Here is an 18,449-nt window from a genome sequence, read left to right as displayed (position 1 = left end):
TGAAGTGTTATTGTTTGGTGTTCTTGCAATGTTAAATAACATGTACATATTTTAAAGGGTTAAGCATATTCTACCTGCAGAAAACTTAACAAGGAATGTGTGAATATTGCTTGAACATAAAAGCTTATAAAAAATGTTGCTATTGTGCTCATGTTTACTCTTTTTAGTAAAATATTTAAATAGCTCCAATTGAAGTCATAGTAACACATCAAAGATTGTATGCTTCATGATGATTATAGCTTTGTTGAACTATTAAAGCAATAGACTATCTTTCATCACACTGAATTTGTTTATTGTTCAATTTTCTTCCTGCTGAATATGTCTTTATATTCTGTTTGAAATACAGATCTATTTTGTCACCTCTAAATTATTTTATAGCTTTCCAAATTTACCTAAAATATTGCATACTTCAAAATTGAAATACTTTTATTATTCAAGATATTTGACTCATGTCCATATGATTTTTGGATTTTCTAATATATCAACATTATACATCATAAACAGACTAATGTTAACTCCAGGTGACCAATTTTTTTGTTTATTGTGTCAGGTAACAAAATTAACTATAACTACAATAAGTAGTTAGGAGATACACAAAACAAAAACATGAAGTGTGGGGGGAGCAAAAATGTAATGATTTTATAATGCATTTAACCATAAAACCTACCAAATTAAGAGAATTATTATTATTATTATTATTATTATTATTATTATTCAAGGATTTTGAACCAATGTGCTGCAAGAATTTTTAAAACATGTAATACCTGACTATCCAGTCAGGGGCACTGACCTCTTTTCCCTCAGGTTATCAACTAAAAAAACAACAGCCAACAAAAAAATTGCTATCTGGTGTGCATAACTCAAAATTATATCTATTTTTGTCATATTGGCAAAAAATTAATGTGATTTGGGTGTGCCACAGAATTTTAGCAATTAGTTTATGTGTACCTTGAGATGAAAAAGATTAAAAAATTGCTGATATAGAGTGTATATATGTACATATATAACTCATGATAACAACTTAAGAATACACACACATGTAAGTTATGGTAACCAAAAACCTATAAAACCTACACAGAAACTAAAGAGAAAGGAACCCAAACATAACACTAAAGAAAACCAGCAACCCACAGGAAAGAGACCAAGAGAAGAAGAAAGAAAGAGAGAACTACAAAAACACCCAAAAACAAATTAACATAATTGCAAAAGTACACACCTAATTGTAAAAGAACTAAAATCTCCAATCAAAAGACTTAGGGTAGTTGAAGGGATAAAAAAACAACCCATCTGTTTGCTGTCTACAGGAGACTTCAGATCAAAAGACACAGAGTAAAACTGAAGGGATGGAAAAAGATATTCTGTGCAAGTAGAAATGAAAAGAAAAAGAAAATTTGGTTAGCAATACTCATATCGGACAAAATAGACTTTAAGACAAAGACTCTGAAAAGAGACACACCCAAAATAGGAGCTCCTATACACAAAACAAACATTAAGGACATAAAAGGAGAAATTGGGAATATTATAATAATAGTAAGGGACTTTAATATTTCACTTACATGAATGGATAGATCATCCAATAGAAGAGCAATAAGGAAAGATTCACCTTAAATGACATGTTAGAGAAGATGACCTTAATTGGTAGAGTAAAAATTGCATCCCAAAACCGCAGAAAACATATTCTTTTTAAAGATACATAGAACATTCTCCAAGATAGATTACATCCTAGGGCCCCCAAAATCCTCAATAAATACAAGATTAAATCATATCAAGCATCTTTTCTGACCACAACAGTAAGAAACTAGAAATGAATTACAACAAGAAAACTTTAAAAACACAAACACATGGAGACTAAACAGCATGCTACTAAACAACCAGTGGATCAAAGAATAAATTAAAGAGAAAATTAAAAGATATCTTGAGACAAATGGAAATAAAAACATAACTCCCCAAAATCTATGGGATGCAGCAAAAGCAGGTCTAAGAGGGAAGTTCATTATCAATACAGGTTTACCTTAAGAAATGAGAAAAATCCCAAATAATCTGACTTTCTGCCTAAAGGAACTAGAAAAAGAAAAACAAACAGAATTCCAAGTAAATAAGTGAAAGGAAATAAAATCAGGGCAGAAATAAATGAAATAGAGGCCAAAGAAACAATTTAAAAAATCATGAAACTAAAATTGATACTTTGAAGAGAAAAACAAAATTAATAAACCTTCAGTCAGACTCATCAAAGAAAAAAGAGAGGGCCCAAATAAATAAAATCAGAAATAAAAAGAAGTTAAAAATGGCACCACAGAAATACAAAGGGTAGTAAAAGAATACTGTAAATATGTATATGCCAACAAATTGGACAACATAGAAGAAATGTATAAATTTCTAGAAACATACAACTTTTCAAGACTGAACAGAAAATCTGAGCAGACCAATTACTAATAATGAAAATAAATCAGTAATCAAAAAAAATTGCTATAAACAAAAGTCCAAGGTCAGACAGCTTCACAGGGAATATTACCAACATTTTAATAAGAATGAATACTCTTCCTTCTAAAGCAATTTTAAAAATTGAAGAGGAAGTAATACTTTCAAAGTCATTCTACAAGGCCAGCACTACCCTGATACCAAAATCAGATAAAAACACAACAACAAAATTACAGCCAACAGTCCTGAAAAACATAGACGTAAAAATTCTCAACAAAATATTAGCAAAACAAATTCAACCACACATTGAAGAATCATACATCATAATCAAATAGGTTTATTCCAGGGACACAAGGATGGTCAATATACATAAACATCAACATGATACACTACATTAATAAAACCAAGACTAAAAATCATAACCTTTTCAATAGATGCAGAAAAATTATTTAACAAAACTCAATATACATTTATGATAAAAACTCGCAACAAGGTGGGTATAGAGGGGACAAACCTCGACATAATAAAGGCTATAAATTAGAAACCCACAGCTAACATTATACTCAATGGTGAAAAGCTGAGGATTTTTCCTCTAAGATCAGAACAAGATTACAATGTCCCTGTCACCACTCTTACTCAACGCAGTACTGGAAGTCCTAGCCACAGCAATTGACAAAAAGAGAAAAAGAAAAAAAGAAAGAAAAGGCATCCAAATCAGAAAGGAAGAAGTAAAATTGTCACTATGTCCAGATGACATGACACTATGTAGAGAAAATCTTAAAGACACTAACAAAAAACTACTAAAACTAACAAATGAATTCAATTAAGTTACAGGATCCAAAATTAATATACAGAAATCTCTTCCACTTTATACACTAATAATCAACTATCAGAAAGAGACATTAAAAAAACAATTTCATTTACAATTACACCAAAAGAATAAATTAATCAAGGAGGTGGAAGATCAGTACTCTAAAAACTATGACATCGATAAAAGAAATTGAAAAATAAATGGAAGGATATACTGTGCTCATAGGCTGGAAGAATTAATACCATTAAAATGTCAATGCTACCCAAAGCAGTCTACAGATGCAATGCCATCCCTATCAAAATACCAATGACATGTTTTGCAGAACAACAACAAACGTAAAATTTGTATGGAACCACAAAATATCCCAAACAGCCAAAGCAATCTTAGGGAAGAACAAAATAAGAGGTATCATGCTCCCTTATTTCAAACCATGTACAAATCATGTACAAAAGTAAACTCAAATGGATTGAAGACTTAAATCATAAAAATCATAGAGGAAAACATAGACAAAGGACACTTTGACACCAGTCTCTGCAATATATTTTTTGGTATGTTTACCCAGACAACGACAACAAATGAAAAAATGAACAAATGAGACTACATCAAACTAAAAAACTTTTTCACAGCAAAGAAAACCAACAAAACAAAAAGACACTTCCTTAATGAGAATAGATATGTGCAAATCATATATCCCATAAGGGATTAATATCCAAAATATATTAAAAATAAATACAATTCAACAATAAGAAAAAGCAATCCAATTAAAAAACTAGAAAAGGACCTCAATAGGTAGAGTAAAAATTGCATCCCAAAACCGCAGAAAACGTATTCTTTTTAAAGGTACATAGAACATTCTCCAAGATAGATTACATCCTAGGGCCCCCAAAACCCTCAATAAATACAAGATTAAATCATATCAAGCATCTTTTATACAGGTGGACAGCAGACATGAAAAGATGCTCACCAGCAGTAATCATCTGAGAAACGTAAATCAAAACTGCAATGAGATACCACCTAACGCTGTCAGAATGGCTGCTGTCAAGAAGCAAGGATGTGGAGAATAAGGAATCCTCATACACTGTTGGTGGGATGGCAAATTGGTGAAGCCACTATGAAAAAACTGTATAGAGTTTACAAAAAAATTAAAAATAGAACTAACATATGACTTAGCAATTCCACTTCTGAGTATTTATTCAAATAAACACTAACTAAAAAGATATGTGCACCCCTATGTTCATTGAAGCATTATTTACAATAGCCAAGATATGCAAGCAGCCTAGGTGCCCATCAGCAGACGACTGGATACAGAAGATGTGGGACAGGAACCCCTGTGCACTGTTGGTAGGATTGCAAATTGGTGCAGCCCCTATGGAAGACATTATGGAGGTTCCTCGAAAAATTTAAAAAAGAACTACCTATGACCCAGAATATTCCAATTCTGGGTATATTTTTGAAGAAATCCAAAACACTAATTCAAAAAGATGTGTGCATCCCTGTGTTCACTGCAGCATTGTTTATAGTAGCCAAGATAGGGAAGCGCCCCAAGTGCCCAACAATAGATGACCAGATAAAGATGTGGTGCATGTATACAATGGAATGTTATTCAATAAAAAAGAATTAAATCTTACCATTTACAACATGGATAGACTTATTCGGTATTATACTGAGTGAAATAAGTTAAACAGAGAAAGACAAATACCGTATGATTTCACTTATATATGGAATCTAAAAAAAAATGAACAAAAACAAAACCGATGAAAAAACAAACTGGTGATGGCTGTTGGTTCTGATTAGCAGACCAAGGAACAAACTGCTGGCCGCCAGAGGGGGTGTGAGTGGGGTGGTGGGTGAAGAAGGTGAAGGGAAATAAAAGGCACAAACTTCCAGTTATAAAATAAGTGTCATGAGCATGTACAGCACAGGACACTGTCATAATAATATCATAATAACTTTGAATTGTGACAGACGGTTACCAGGCTTATCAGGGTGATCACATCACAAGGTACATAGAGTCAAATCGCTGTGTTGCACACCTCAAACTAATATAATGTATGTTAACCATGCTTTAATAAAAATAAATAATAAAAATTAAAAATAAATTTAAACAATATTTTATTTTTAATTGGATTTGTTAGGATGGCAGTGGTGAGTAAAATTATGTAAGTTACAGGTGTACAGTTCTGTAACACATCATCTGTATGTCGTGTGTTCACCACCCCAAGTCCAGTCTCCTTCCAACATCATTTATCCCCTTTTTACCCTCTCCCCCCTTTCTCCCTGGTAATCACTATACTGTTGTCTATGAGGTTGGTTTGATTTGTTTGCTTAATCCCTGCAAAAAAATAATTAAAAAAAAAGAGAACTGTCAGCTTCTCTTGGCCTACCTAACTCTTTGCTCAGACATTGAAACTTAGCTCAGGAGTCATGTCCTATAGGAAGTTCCCCATATACCCCAAGTGCAGGTTATTTCCATTCTATTTGTCCTCATAAGACCAGGGTATAAGATCCTAACATAAAAAAGATTTAATTTTTTTTTTAAAGATCCTAGCATACTGCCACGTTCGTAATAAGCATTCAATAAATGTTTACCGTTGAACTCTTCATTAACAATCCTAAAACTGGTACCTGAAGTAATAATAATAGCTAATATTTACTTTCTAGGTAACCAGTAATGTACTAAGAAGTTACTATGAATTATTTTCTTTTACCCAGAGGCCTCGATGTAAGTTTTCCAGACCAACAGGTCAACATTGCCTGGGATCTTGATAGAAAAATAAGTTCTTGGGTCTGACCTCAGACTTAATAAATCAGGAATTCTGGGGTTGTGTCGCTACAGCCTGTGTTTTATTTCACAAGCCTTCCAGGTGATTCTGATACCTGCTAAACTTTTAGAAACGCTGCTCTAAGGAGACATGTGTATTTTCCTCCCTAACGTAACTGTTTTATAAAAATGAATAGTGTGAAATGAAAGCGTACCTTCTAAAATAATCAAAAAGATCCCTACTGCCTTCGAATTTTAGTCTGCAGAGTCTTTTAACAAGAGAGAAATGGCTGTTATTTAACTGTTCCTGCTCTTTTTTTTTCACCGTAGTTTACTAATTAAAATTATCAGATTGCGTGCCCACCACCCAGTCAAATATTCTTCATCGCCATATATTTGATCCCCTTTATCTTTCACTATGTAATTTTAAAATAAAAATAAATAAAAATAAAGTTATTGGAGCAAACTTGTAATATTATTATACAATAAGAATTTGTTTAAATTGGTATTTGTAAAATCCATTCCAACTGTATTTTCTATGTAAGTGGCCGCACAATGCACAAACAAGATTGTGACACAATAATGCACTTGGTTCCTTGTATACATTCCAGATTTACTGCCACTGTTCACCATCAATCTAACAGTCAACCTGCAACCTCAAAGTGGTGCTGTACAGATAAGAATTAAAATATTGCAATTGATTCCTGTTTTCCCTAATAGTAACAACACGTCAACATTGCTACATTTTCCTCTTTTTTTATTGCTGTTCAAGTACAGTTGTCTCCATTCTCCCCCACACTGACCCCCACCTCCTACCCTCAATCCTATACCCCTTTGGTTTGTCCATGGGTCCTTTATACACTTCATTTTCCTCTTAATAGTATGACAAGCTTTAGAAGGTCAAATAATCAATTTTATATCATTTATTATGAACAAGCCTCTTTGAAAAAAAAAGATTGTGTGTGAAGAATTATGTATTGCTGTATAACAGATCACCCTACACTTTTGGGCTTAAAGCAAAAAGATTAATATAAATAGTAATACCCTAAGAACCCTGAAATACCTATCCAAAATAACCTATGCACCCCAATGTTCATAGCAGCACAATTTGCAATACCCAAGTACTGGAAGCAACCTAAGTGCCCATCAATAAATGAGTGGATCCAAAAACCATGGTATATTTACACAATGGAATTCTACACAGCAGAGAGAAAGAAGAAGCTTATACCCTTTGCAACAGCATGGATGGAACTGGAGAGCATTATGCTAAGTGAAATAAGCCAGGCAGTGAGGGACAAATACCATATGACCTCACCTTTAACAGGAACCTAATCAACAAAAGAAAAAAGCAAGCAAAATATAACCAGAGACATAATGCTCTCCAGTTCCATCCATGCTGTTGCAAAGGGTATAAGCTCCTTCTTTCTCTCTGCTGCGTAGAATTCCATTGTGTATAGTCTGAAGGACTATATATATATATATATATATATATATAAATATGTATATATTACCAGAGACATTGAAATTAAGAACAATCTGACAGTAACCAGAGGGGAGGTGGGAGGGGAGAATGGAGGGAAGGGTTTTCAAGAACAACTATAAAGGACACATGGACAAAATCCAAGGGGGATGTGGAAGCAAGGGAGGGAGATGGATTTGGCTGGGGTTGGTGGGGAGAGTGGTGGGGGGTAAATGTAGACAACTGTAATTGAACAACAATGAAATAATTAAAAATTTAAAAATATATATATATATATAGTAAAAGCACTATGTTTGCTCACAAATCAGCAATCTAAGTAGGGTTCAAAATAAATGACTGATCTCCACTCCATCCAATGAGAGCTGGGGCAGCCGCACTAGGGCTTAGTATACACTTTTGAGGTGGCTCTTCACATGGCTGGTAAATTGATGCTAACTCTCAACTAGCTCAGCCAGGGGCCTTTATTCCTTTTTATATAGATCCCTCCACAGGGCTGCTTGGGTTTCCATTCCACACAACATAGCAGCTGGAGTCCAAGAACAAGGATTCTAAGAAACAAGAAACAAAATTCTCCTAAAGTCTTATACAGAAAACCAACACCACTTCACTCTCACTGTATGCCAGTCAAGTAGTCTCAGAACCTATCTGGATTCAAGGGAAGGAACACAGACCCTGACTTCTTGATGAAAGGAATCTCAAGACTTTATGGCTATCTTCAGCATGCCACAAATTATTTATTCATTTAAATACAGTATAGATTTGGAGCTAATGATATTTCAAGGCTTGTTTGGATATATATGCTATTTGTTTTTAGGTTCTTTATAAAAGTATTTCTACTTTGAATTAAAAAAAAAAAAAGTATTTCTACTTTGAAATTCAATCAGAGTGAAAAGAAGAAAAAATTTAAAAGCTGAATATACTCAAGAATAAAAAATATAGAGAAGAAATTGAGTACCAGCATCATCTACTAAAATTAAGCCTGTAACTGAACAAAGAGTAAACAATTAATTCACAAAGGGTCACCTGGTAGCCCTGGCTGGTGTGGCTCAGTGGATTGGGCATTGCCCTGCATGCTGAAAGGTGGTTGATTGGACTCCCAGTCAGGGCACATGGCTGGGTTTTGGGCCAGGTCCCAGTTGGGGGTGTGCAAGAGGCAAGTAATCAATGTTTTTCTCATACATCAGTGTTTTGCTCCCTCTCTTTCTCCCTCCCTTCCCCCCTCTCTAAAAATAAATGAATAAAATCTTCAAAAAAATATAAAAGTGTCATCTGGTAAACTTATTCCTGTAAGTCCTGAATACCATGTATCATGAAGCAAGCAAATCAAATTCTTCGCATTATGTCATCTTAGTGAAAGTGTGTGGATGTATAAACAGAGCTAGTCTCAACTCAAATTTTAAAAAAATGAAATGCGTGCAACTATTAATACAGAAATACTAAATTTCTATGTTTACTCAATAAGAGATGTTTAATTTTATACCAAATTATCCAGAAAATTTTTCCTTAATTCTCTACTCCACTAATCTTTGAAGTACAAAATAGAGAAACACTTTTGATGAACTTTAAGGGTTACCAAATATACCAGATATGGAACAAGAATAGGACTGTAAAAGAGAGCAGTTTAAGGGACTGATGCCTTCGAAATTTAGAAAAAAATAAAAGCATATGAATCTAAGAAATATTTGAGGGGAAACATATCACCCTATGCTGCCATGGGCTAAAATTTAACTGCATAGAGCAACTAAGAAATATTGTTATTTGCGAGGCAAAAGCGTGCATGTAAACCGTGAGGTGGGTCTCCTGGTTGTTTTGTTGCTGATTTGCAAATCCATCGGTAACGCTTTGACTTGACGTAGAGACTGACCATGAGTTAGCAAATCATTCATTAAGTTTCATAAACACACAAAGTCTAAGAGAAACCGCCAAATTCAAAGAGTAAATAAATGAAAATGAAACATATTATTGATACATCTGTAATTTTACAAGGTAGCATTTAAGAGATATGCATTATTTTAACTATTACATTGTTGAGTGGTAATTAATTTGAAGTAAAAAAGTTTCTTGGAATCATCCAACATATGCTTCAGATGCAGTCAACTGCTTCCCTCTTCTGGCCAAAGGTGGAGGAAAGTTTGCATTTTACTATTGAATCTGAACAAGATTGTCTTCACAATCAGCTCTAAAATTAAGTTTTCACAATGAAAATTTACTGTATTTTCAATCACCAAGATAAAATCAATATAACTCAGAAATCATAGGTTAACATTTTTAGGAATTATTTTGTAGGAAAGCCACTGAGCTTTTCATTTGTAAGAGTCTCTGTAGTGTATACGTGATGTAAATGTGGTTGCCCAACAGTCCTCAGACTAAGAAACAAGGGTCTCATTGCACTGAGGTCACTAGGGGTTAATATATTTTGATTGTCAACTAAAATTATTCATAGATGGTGGAATGAGCACTGATGGTTCTTATAGGGAAGAGTGAGAAATTACAAAGGTAAACTCCAGAGATTTCTACCACCGGTTCTAGAATGAAATGCAATTTCTCTCCTTAATCTTGCTCAGGCTTGCAAGTATTATGAAGGACAACAACAAGACTAAAATATTTTCACATTTTCAATTCCTGCTATGCCTTTTAACTTATTTTAGCGTGTTTATCTGGTTTTAAATTGATTTATACATCAATTTTAAATATATGATGGAGCTAGCAATAGCATTATATTTTCTTCTAAATGTATGGTTTGGATAGCAGTGTTAATATATTAAATTCTCATTCTTTTTCTTTTTGACTTAGTACATAAGTAGGAAAATTAAAATGAAGCTGACTTTTAAATAATCAAGTTGTGTTTCACAGAATTAAATCGTTGTTACTAATTTTCATTTAATTATGATAAATTTTTTATTATTTGGATAATTTTTAAGGTATTTCTTTCTGGCTTTATCAATTTTTATGAATGTCTTAATGACATAAAAGGAGGTATATTTACTTTTGTTGGCTACAGAGTTCCTTATGTATCTATTAAATTAAACTTAATAATATTCCCATGATCTTTTATATATTTTACTATATATTTACATTTCCACATAGACTTGGCAAAGTACTTAAAATCTCTGACTAAAACTGTTTCCATTATTCCTTCCTTGTATTTTAATAGTTTCACCTTTTATATTGTGATGATTGATTATTCAGCACATAAAATTAGTGTTATTTTTATCATCATTGTGACTTGTTTGTTTTAGCAACATAAAGGGTTTCTCTTTATTCCATGAAATTATTTCAGCCTTTGTCTGATTTTAATGTTTCAAGCCCTAATTTCTATTTTTGTTTTGTTTCTTTTCATTTCCCTGATTCAATTTGAGTCTTTGTGTGTTTTTAATACATTAATTTTTGTTGTGGTGGGTATTATATTTTATCCTACTTTTGTCTTCTTGTTCTGTTTTCCATTTTATTCTTCTTTTGCTCTGAATATGCTATTTTATTTTCTACATAGAAAGCACTTGTCTGCTTTTTTGTCTGCTATTTCTTTTAAAATATTTTTTCTAATTTTTCAATTCAGCTAGTTATTATTCTTAAGATTTTCCAAAACATTTTAGTTTATGTTTATCTAAATGTCTGAGTGACAAGTGATCAAAAAATTTTTTTGAGGAAAAGAATCTTCTCTCCACCTGTTGAAGTCTTTATAAATATTCTCTTAGATTATAGGTCCAGGTTTTCATTATAACAATGTTACTTTTGTTATTCACATCTTAAGAATAAATATTTTACTCCTTACACTATCTTACTTTGTTTACAATCTTGCACTATGTTAAATAGCTTTAAGTACATTGATTGTGTTTTTATACCAGTATTATCCACTGGTCTCTTAAATATTATCACCTTCAGTTGGCAAGAAGATTTATGCCAAGTCATAGACTACCTTGAAACTTGAAATACAGTATACCTCTATAAAACATTACAGTTCACAGTTTTTCCCCTCAGTATCTGGCAGAGTTTCTCCTGACTTTTGAAACTGCAGCATAGAAATATGAGCCAGATTGTTTTGAGCTAATTTTTTTAGAATATTTATTTTTATTGTTATAATTTATACACAAATTCACCATTTAAATAGCACAATTCAGTATTTTTTAGTGTAATCACAGGCTGTGCAGCCATCACCACTATTGTGGAATTAGGTCCTGTGCAATAACCCACAAAGAGTCATTCCTCACTCCCCCCTCCTCTTTTTTCCTAAAAACCATGGTATCTGTCTTCCGTCTCTATGTATCTGCTTTTTCTGAAAATTTTATGGAATAAAATCATGCAATATGTGTCGGTATAATGTTTTCAAGTTTCATCCATGGTGTAGCACAGGGGACCCCCAACCCCGGGGGCCACTGACTGGAACCAAGCCACACAGCAGAAGGTGAGTAGCAGGCTAGTGAGCGAAGCTTCATCTGCACTTACAGCCACTCTCCATCACTCGCATTACTGCCTGAGTTCTGCCTCCTGTCAGATCAGTGGCGACATTAGACGCTCATAGGAGCACAAACCCTACTGTGAACTGCACATATGAGGGATCTAGGTTGTGAGCTCCGTATGAGAATCTAATGCCTGATGATCTGAGGTGGAGCGGAGGTGGTGATGTTAGCGCTGGGGAACAGCTGCAAATACAGATTACCATTAGCAGGGAGGTTTGACTGCACAGAGACTGTAATAAATCAATTGCTTGCAGACTCATATCAAAACCCTATCAGTGAGTGGCAAGTGACAATTAAGCTGCATGTGGTGGCCGGCTTTCTAGTGGCAAGTGAGTTAGTGTACTTCAGTTGTACGGCGGCATCTCATGGCAGGTAGTAAGTCAGAATCTGACACTCACTGTAGTTTCCACATGGCCTGCCCATTATTTTATTTACCACTTCCATCCACGCCTGTTTCCCGCACTGCACACTTGTCTCGGTCACAGTTTTGGTAAGCACACATACTAACCCTAGCCAAAATGAGTAAAACAACTGTCGCTGGAGAGCTTCTTTGAAAAGGGGAAAAGACCCAATGATGAAACAGCGGGAGACCCTAAGACTGCCAACAAAAAGAAAGCTGCATTTAAAGACAATACCAAGAGTCCTACTTAAATTATGGGTTCACTGCAACAAGTGACTCACATTCTCCAAGCCCACTTTGTATAGTATGTGGTGATTGGCTATCCCATGAAGCCAGGAAGCCTGCAAAACTGCTTCACCACACAGAGACCAAGCAACCTGCGTTAAAAGACAAGCCTTTGGAGTTTTTCAAAAGAAAAAAAACGTGAACACAAAGAACCACAGCAATTACTGAAACCCACCGCTTCATCAAGTGTGTCTGCACTGAGAGCATCATCCTTAGTGGCTAACCACACTGCTAATGCTAAGAAGTCCTTTACTACTGGTGAAGAGTTGATCCTGCCCACTGCTAAGGACCTTTGTCATGAACTTTTAGGAGACACTGCAGTTCAATAGGTGGCATGTGTTCCTCTTTCTGCCAGCACCATAACTAGATGAAATGATGAAATAGCAGAGGATAGTAAGGCACAATTGTTAGAGAGGATTAATGAGTCACCATGGTATGCAATCCACACTGACAAGTCTACTGATGTTGACAACAAGGCAACGATGCTTGCTTTTGTGTGATATATCTTTCAGGAAGATGTGCATGAGGATGTGTTATATGCACTTTTGTTGCCAACCAACACCATAGCTGCAGAACTGTTCAAGTCTTTGAATGATTACATATCAGAAAAATGAATTGGTCATTTTGTGACAGTGTATGCACGGACGGGGCGGCTGCCATGATGGGACCGCTTTCTGGTTTCACCACTTGAGTCAAAGAAGTCACTTCTGAATGTGAATCTATGCACTGTGTCATCCATAGAGAAATGCTGGCTAGCTGAAAAAGGACACCTGAACTTAACCTCATTTTGCAGGATGTGATTAACATTATCAATCACATTAACGTACATGCCCTTAAGTCACGTCTGTTTGCTCCGCTGTGAGGAGTTGGACACAGAGCACACTCGTCTCCTCTTACACACAGAGGTGAGATGGCTTTGTACAGGTGGCTCACTGGCCAGCATTTCTGAGTTACAAGAGCTGCTCCAGAGATTTCTTTTAGAAAAACAGTCACCACTAGCAGCACATTTCAGTGACACAGAATGGGTCGCACTTACTGGTGTGACACATTCAACCTGCTCAATGAACTCAATCTGTCACTTCAGGGGAGAACTACAACTGCGTTCAAGTCAGCAGATAAAGTGGCTGCATTCAAAGCGAAACTGGAATTATGGGGGCGATGAGTGAATTTGGGGATTTTTAATGTTTCAAACGTTAGCAGAGACTTTGAAAGCGACTGGGCCAGGGCCTTCTTTCTCCCAACTGGTGCATGATCGCCTATCTCAGCATTCAGAAGAATGTGAGCATTAGTGCCCAACCACAAAAGACACCTGAACTGAGGAGGCATGGATCTGTGACCCACTTGTGAATAAGGCAGGTGAATCAACTTTGTCCGTGCTAGAAGAGGATCAACTGCTTGAGACTGCAAATGACGATGGCCTTAAAAGTATGTTTGAGACAACTTCACATCTCCATACATTCTGGATTATAGTCCATTGGAGGTGGAATATCCTAAGATTGCCACAAAAGCACTGAAAAGCCTGCTTCCATTTCCATCATCCTATCTTTGTGAAGAGGGTTTTCTGCAGTGACAGCAACAAAATGAGATTACGGAGTAGACTGAACATAAGCACAAACTTCAGGTGTCATTCTCCCCAGTCATTCCCGGATGGGACCATCTAGTTGCAGGAAAACAAGCTCAGGACTCCCATGGATTCAGCATTATGGTGAGTTGTATAATTATTTCATTATGCATTACAATGCAGCAATAATAGAAAGAAAGTGCACAATAAATGTACTGCACTGGAATCATCCCCAAACCATTCCCCTACTTAACCAGAGTCCATGGAAAAATTGTCTTCCATGCACCCGGTCCTTGGTGCCAAAAAGGTTGTAACCGCTGGTGTAGCATATATCAGTACTTTATTTCTTTATATCATACAATAATATTCCATCATATGGCTATAAACATTTGTTTATCTATTCATTAGTTGATAAACAATTGTGTCATTCACACTTTATGACTATTATGAATAATGCTGCTATGAACATTTATATATAAGTTTTTGTATAATCATATACTTTCAATTCTCTTGATTATATACTTAGAAGTGAAATTTCTTGGTCATAAGGTAATTCTTTGTTTAAAGTTAAGGAGCTGCCTACCAGACTGGTTTCCAAAGAGGCTGCACCACTTTAAATTGCTGTCAGTAATGTACGAACACCACCGTTTCCTCACCAACACTTGTGAATTTCCGCTTTTCTTTGGTTTTTTATAGCCATCCTAGTCGGTGTGGTATGCTACCCATTGTGGCTTTGATTTGCATTCCCCTATAAAATTATGCATCTTTTCACATATTTAATGATCCTCTGTACATCTTCTTTGGACAAATATCAAATAGGTAAAACCTTTGCCCATTGTTTAATTGAATTATCTGGTTTTTTTTTAAAATTTATTTATTGTTATTTAATTACAGTTGTATGCCTTTTCCCCCATCCCTTCACCCCACCCCAGGTGAACCCACTTCCCTCCCCCCTCTCCACCCTCCCCCTTGGATTTGTTCATGTGTCCTTTATAGTAGTTCCTGTAATCCCCTCTACCCACTGTCCCCGCCCCCACCCCCCACCCCCGCCCTTGCTATTGTTACATTGTTCTTAACTTCAATGTCTCTGGTTATATTTTGTTTGCTTTTTCCTTCTATTGCTTATGTTCCAGTTAAAGGTGAGATCATATGGTATTTGTCCCTCACTTCCTGGCTTATTTCACTTAGCATAATGCTCTCCAGTTTCATCCATGCTGTTGCAAAGGGTATAAGCTCCTTCTTTCTCTCTGCTGCGTAGAATTCCATTGTGTAAATATACCATAGTTTTTGGATCCACTCGTTTGCTGATGGGCACTTCGGTTGCTTCCAGTATTTGGCTATTGTAAATTGTGCTGCTATGAACATTGGGGTGCACAGATTCTTTTGGATTGGTGTTTCAGTGTTCTTAGGGTATAATCCCAGCAGCGGAATTACTGGGTCAAAAGGCAGTTCCATTTTTAGTTTTCTGAGGAAATTCCATACTGTTTTCCACAGTGGCCTCACCAGTCTGCATTCCTACCAACAGTGCACGAGGGTTCCCTTTTCTCCGCATCCTCTCCAACATTTGTTTGTGGATTTGTTTATGTTGGCCATTCTGACTGGTGTGAGATGGCACCTCATTGTGGTTTTAATTTGCATCTCTCTGATGGCTAGTGATGCTGAGCATCTTTTCATATGTCTCTGGGCCCTCTGTATGTCTTCCTTGGAGAAGTGTCTGTTCAAGTCCTTTGCCCATTTTTTAATTGGGTTGTTTGTCTTCCTGGAGTGGAGTCGTGTGAGTTCTTTATATATTTTGGAGATCAGGCCCTTGTCTGAGGTATCATTGGCAAATATGCTTTCCCATACTGTTGGTTCTCTTTGTAATTTGGTGCTGTTTTCTTTAGCCATGCAGAAGCTTTTTATTTTGATGAGGTCCCATTTGTTTATTCTTTCCTTTATGTCCCTTGCTTTAGGGGATGTGTCTGTGAGGATGTTGCTGCGTGGAATGTCTGAGATTTTCCTGCCAATGTTTTCCTCAAGGACTTTTATGGTGTTACGGCTTATATTTAAGTCTTTTATCCATCTTGAGTTTATTTTCGTGTATGGCGTAAGTTGGTGATCGAGTTTCATTTTTTTGCACGTAGCTGTCCAGATCTCCCAACACCATCTGTTGAAGAGACTGTTTTTGCTCCATTTTATGCTCCTGCCTCCTTTGTCAAATATTAATTGATCGTATAGATTTGAGTTTATTTCTGGGCTCTCTATTCTGTTCCATTGGTCTATGAGCCTGTTTTTATGCCAGTACCAGGCTGTTTTGATTACCGTGGCCTTGTAATACAGTTTGATATCAGGTATTGTGATACCTCCTGCTTTGTCCTTCTTTCTCAAAATTGCTGCTGCTATTCGAGGTCGTTTATGGTTCCATATGAATTTCTGAAATGTTTGTTCTATATCTGTGAAATATGTCATGGGTACTCTAATAGGGATTGCATTGAATCTATAAATTGCTTTGGGTAGTATGGCCATTTTGATGATGTTAATTCTTCCAATCCATGAACATGGTACATGCTTCCATTTGTTTGTATCTTCCTTAATTTCTTTCTTCAGTGTTGTGTAGTTTTCTGAGTACAGGTCTTTTACCTCCTTGGTTAGGTTTATTCCTAGGTACTTTATTTTTCTTGTTGCTATATCGAATGGGATTTTTTTCCTGATTTGTGTTTCTGCAGTTTCGTTGTTGGTGTACAGGAATGCCTTTGATTTCTGGGTATTGACTCTGTATCCAGCTATTTTGCCAAATTCATTTATTAGGTCGAGTGAATTATCTGGTTTTTATTGTTGTTATAGGAGTTCTTCATATATTTTGTACATTAATGCCTTATCAGAAATATTATTTAGAAATATTTTCTCTTATTTTCAGGTTTTATTTTCTATTTCTTTATGTGTTTAAAATAAGCCCAGAGAAGTCCTCAGGAAAATATGAAAAAGAAAAATCCAGCAGCACATAAAAAAGATTATACACCATGACCAAATGGAATTCATCCCAGGAATGTAAAGTTTGTTCAACATATGAAAACCAATCATAGAATAAAAGGAGAGAAAGTCCTTTATCATCTCAATAAATGCAGAAAAAAATATTTGACAAAATTCAGTGCCTTTTCAAGGTTGCAAAAACCCTTAACAGACTAAGAATAGAAGGAAATTTGTGGATTATTAATTCGTAGTGTACATAATTGCAAGTGATATTGTATAATGGACTTGTGTCCTATAATTTGCTAATCTCATTTACTGTATCTAATAGTTTATCATGAACTTTTTGTGGTTTTCTCTATTTTTGATTATGTCATCTAGAAATAGAAATACTTTTACTTCTTCCTTTTCAGTCTGGATATCTCATACTTCTTTTTCTTGCTATATTGCCCTGATTAGAATTTCCAGTATAACGTTGAACAGAAGCAGTGAGAGAGAACATCCTTACTTTGTCCCCGATGTAAATGAGAAATCTTCTAAGTCTTTGGCTATTACATATGATGTTAGCTGTGGGGGTTTTTGTAGATCCCCTTTATCTTGTTGTAAAAAGATAGATGACACAACATATTACTTTGATTGGTTTTCATACACTGAGACAATTTTGCATAAATTCCATTCTGTCATGGTATGTAATCTTTTTTTGTATGCTTGGATTTCATTGAGGACTTGTCTGAGCTTATTTTAAGTACATCAAGGCTGTGTTTGGTATCTAAGTCACTGCGACCAAACACTTGGTTAGCATCCTGACCGGACACTTAAATCCTGTGAAACCTTTGATTTCATTTTTTCTAAGCCTCACTTTCTGCATCTCTAAACTGGGAGCGATAACAGTAGGTGTAGCACAGAGATATTTTAAGAAAAAACAAATTAAGTTTCCAAAGAATTTAAGTAAGGTCCAGAGTATGATTACTAATAAACACCACATTATTACTCTTTTTCTACCTAAAAGCCTATAGAATTTGGTTTTAACATAGTTGTGTAATGTTTTTTCCTAGTCTGTTGACAAACGTGGCTCCTTATACTGATTTTGAATGTAACATCGCAAATACTTTTAATTTGCATACCTGCTTTCCTTCAGCTGAATAAAGTTATTGTTTATTGTGTTCCTCTTATTTTCTCTGTTGCATTTGTGCCACTTTCAACGTTCAAAGATGGAAATGTTGCTTTCACGTCTGTGTCTTCTATAGCTACCACATAACCTCTCCTCATTTTTACCTGTGCTTTCACCTCTGCACTCTGAGAAAGGTCCTCTACGTATTCAGTCACCTGC

The sequence above is a fragment of the Desmodus rotundus genome, chromosome 3, assembly GCF_022682495.2.
Source record: "Desmodus rotundus isolate HL8 chromosome 3, HLdesRot8A.1, whole genome shotgun sequence".
In the NCBI taxonomy this organism is placed as follows: Eukaryota; Metazoa; Chordata; class Mammalia; order Chiroptera; family Phyllostomidae; genus Desmodus; species Desmodus rotundus.
Note: the sequence above shows the minus strand (reverse complement) of the source record.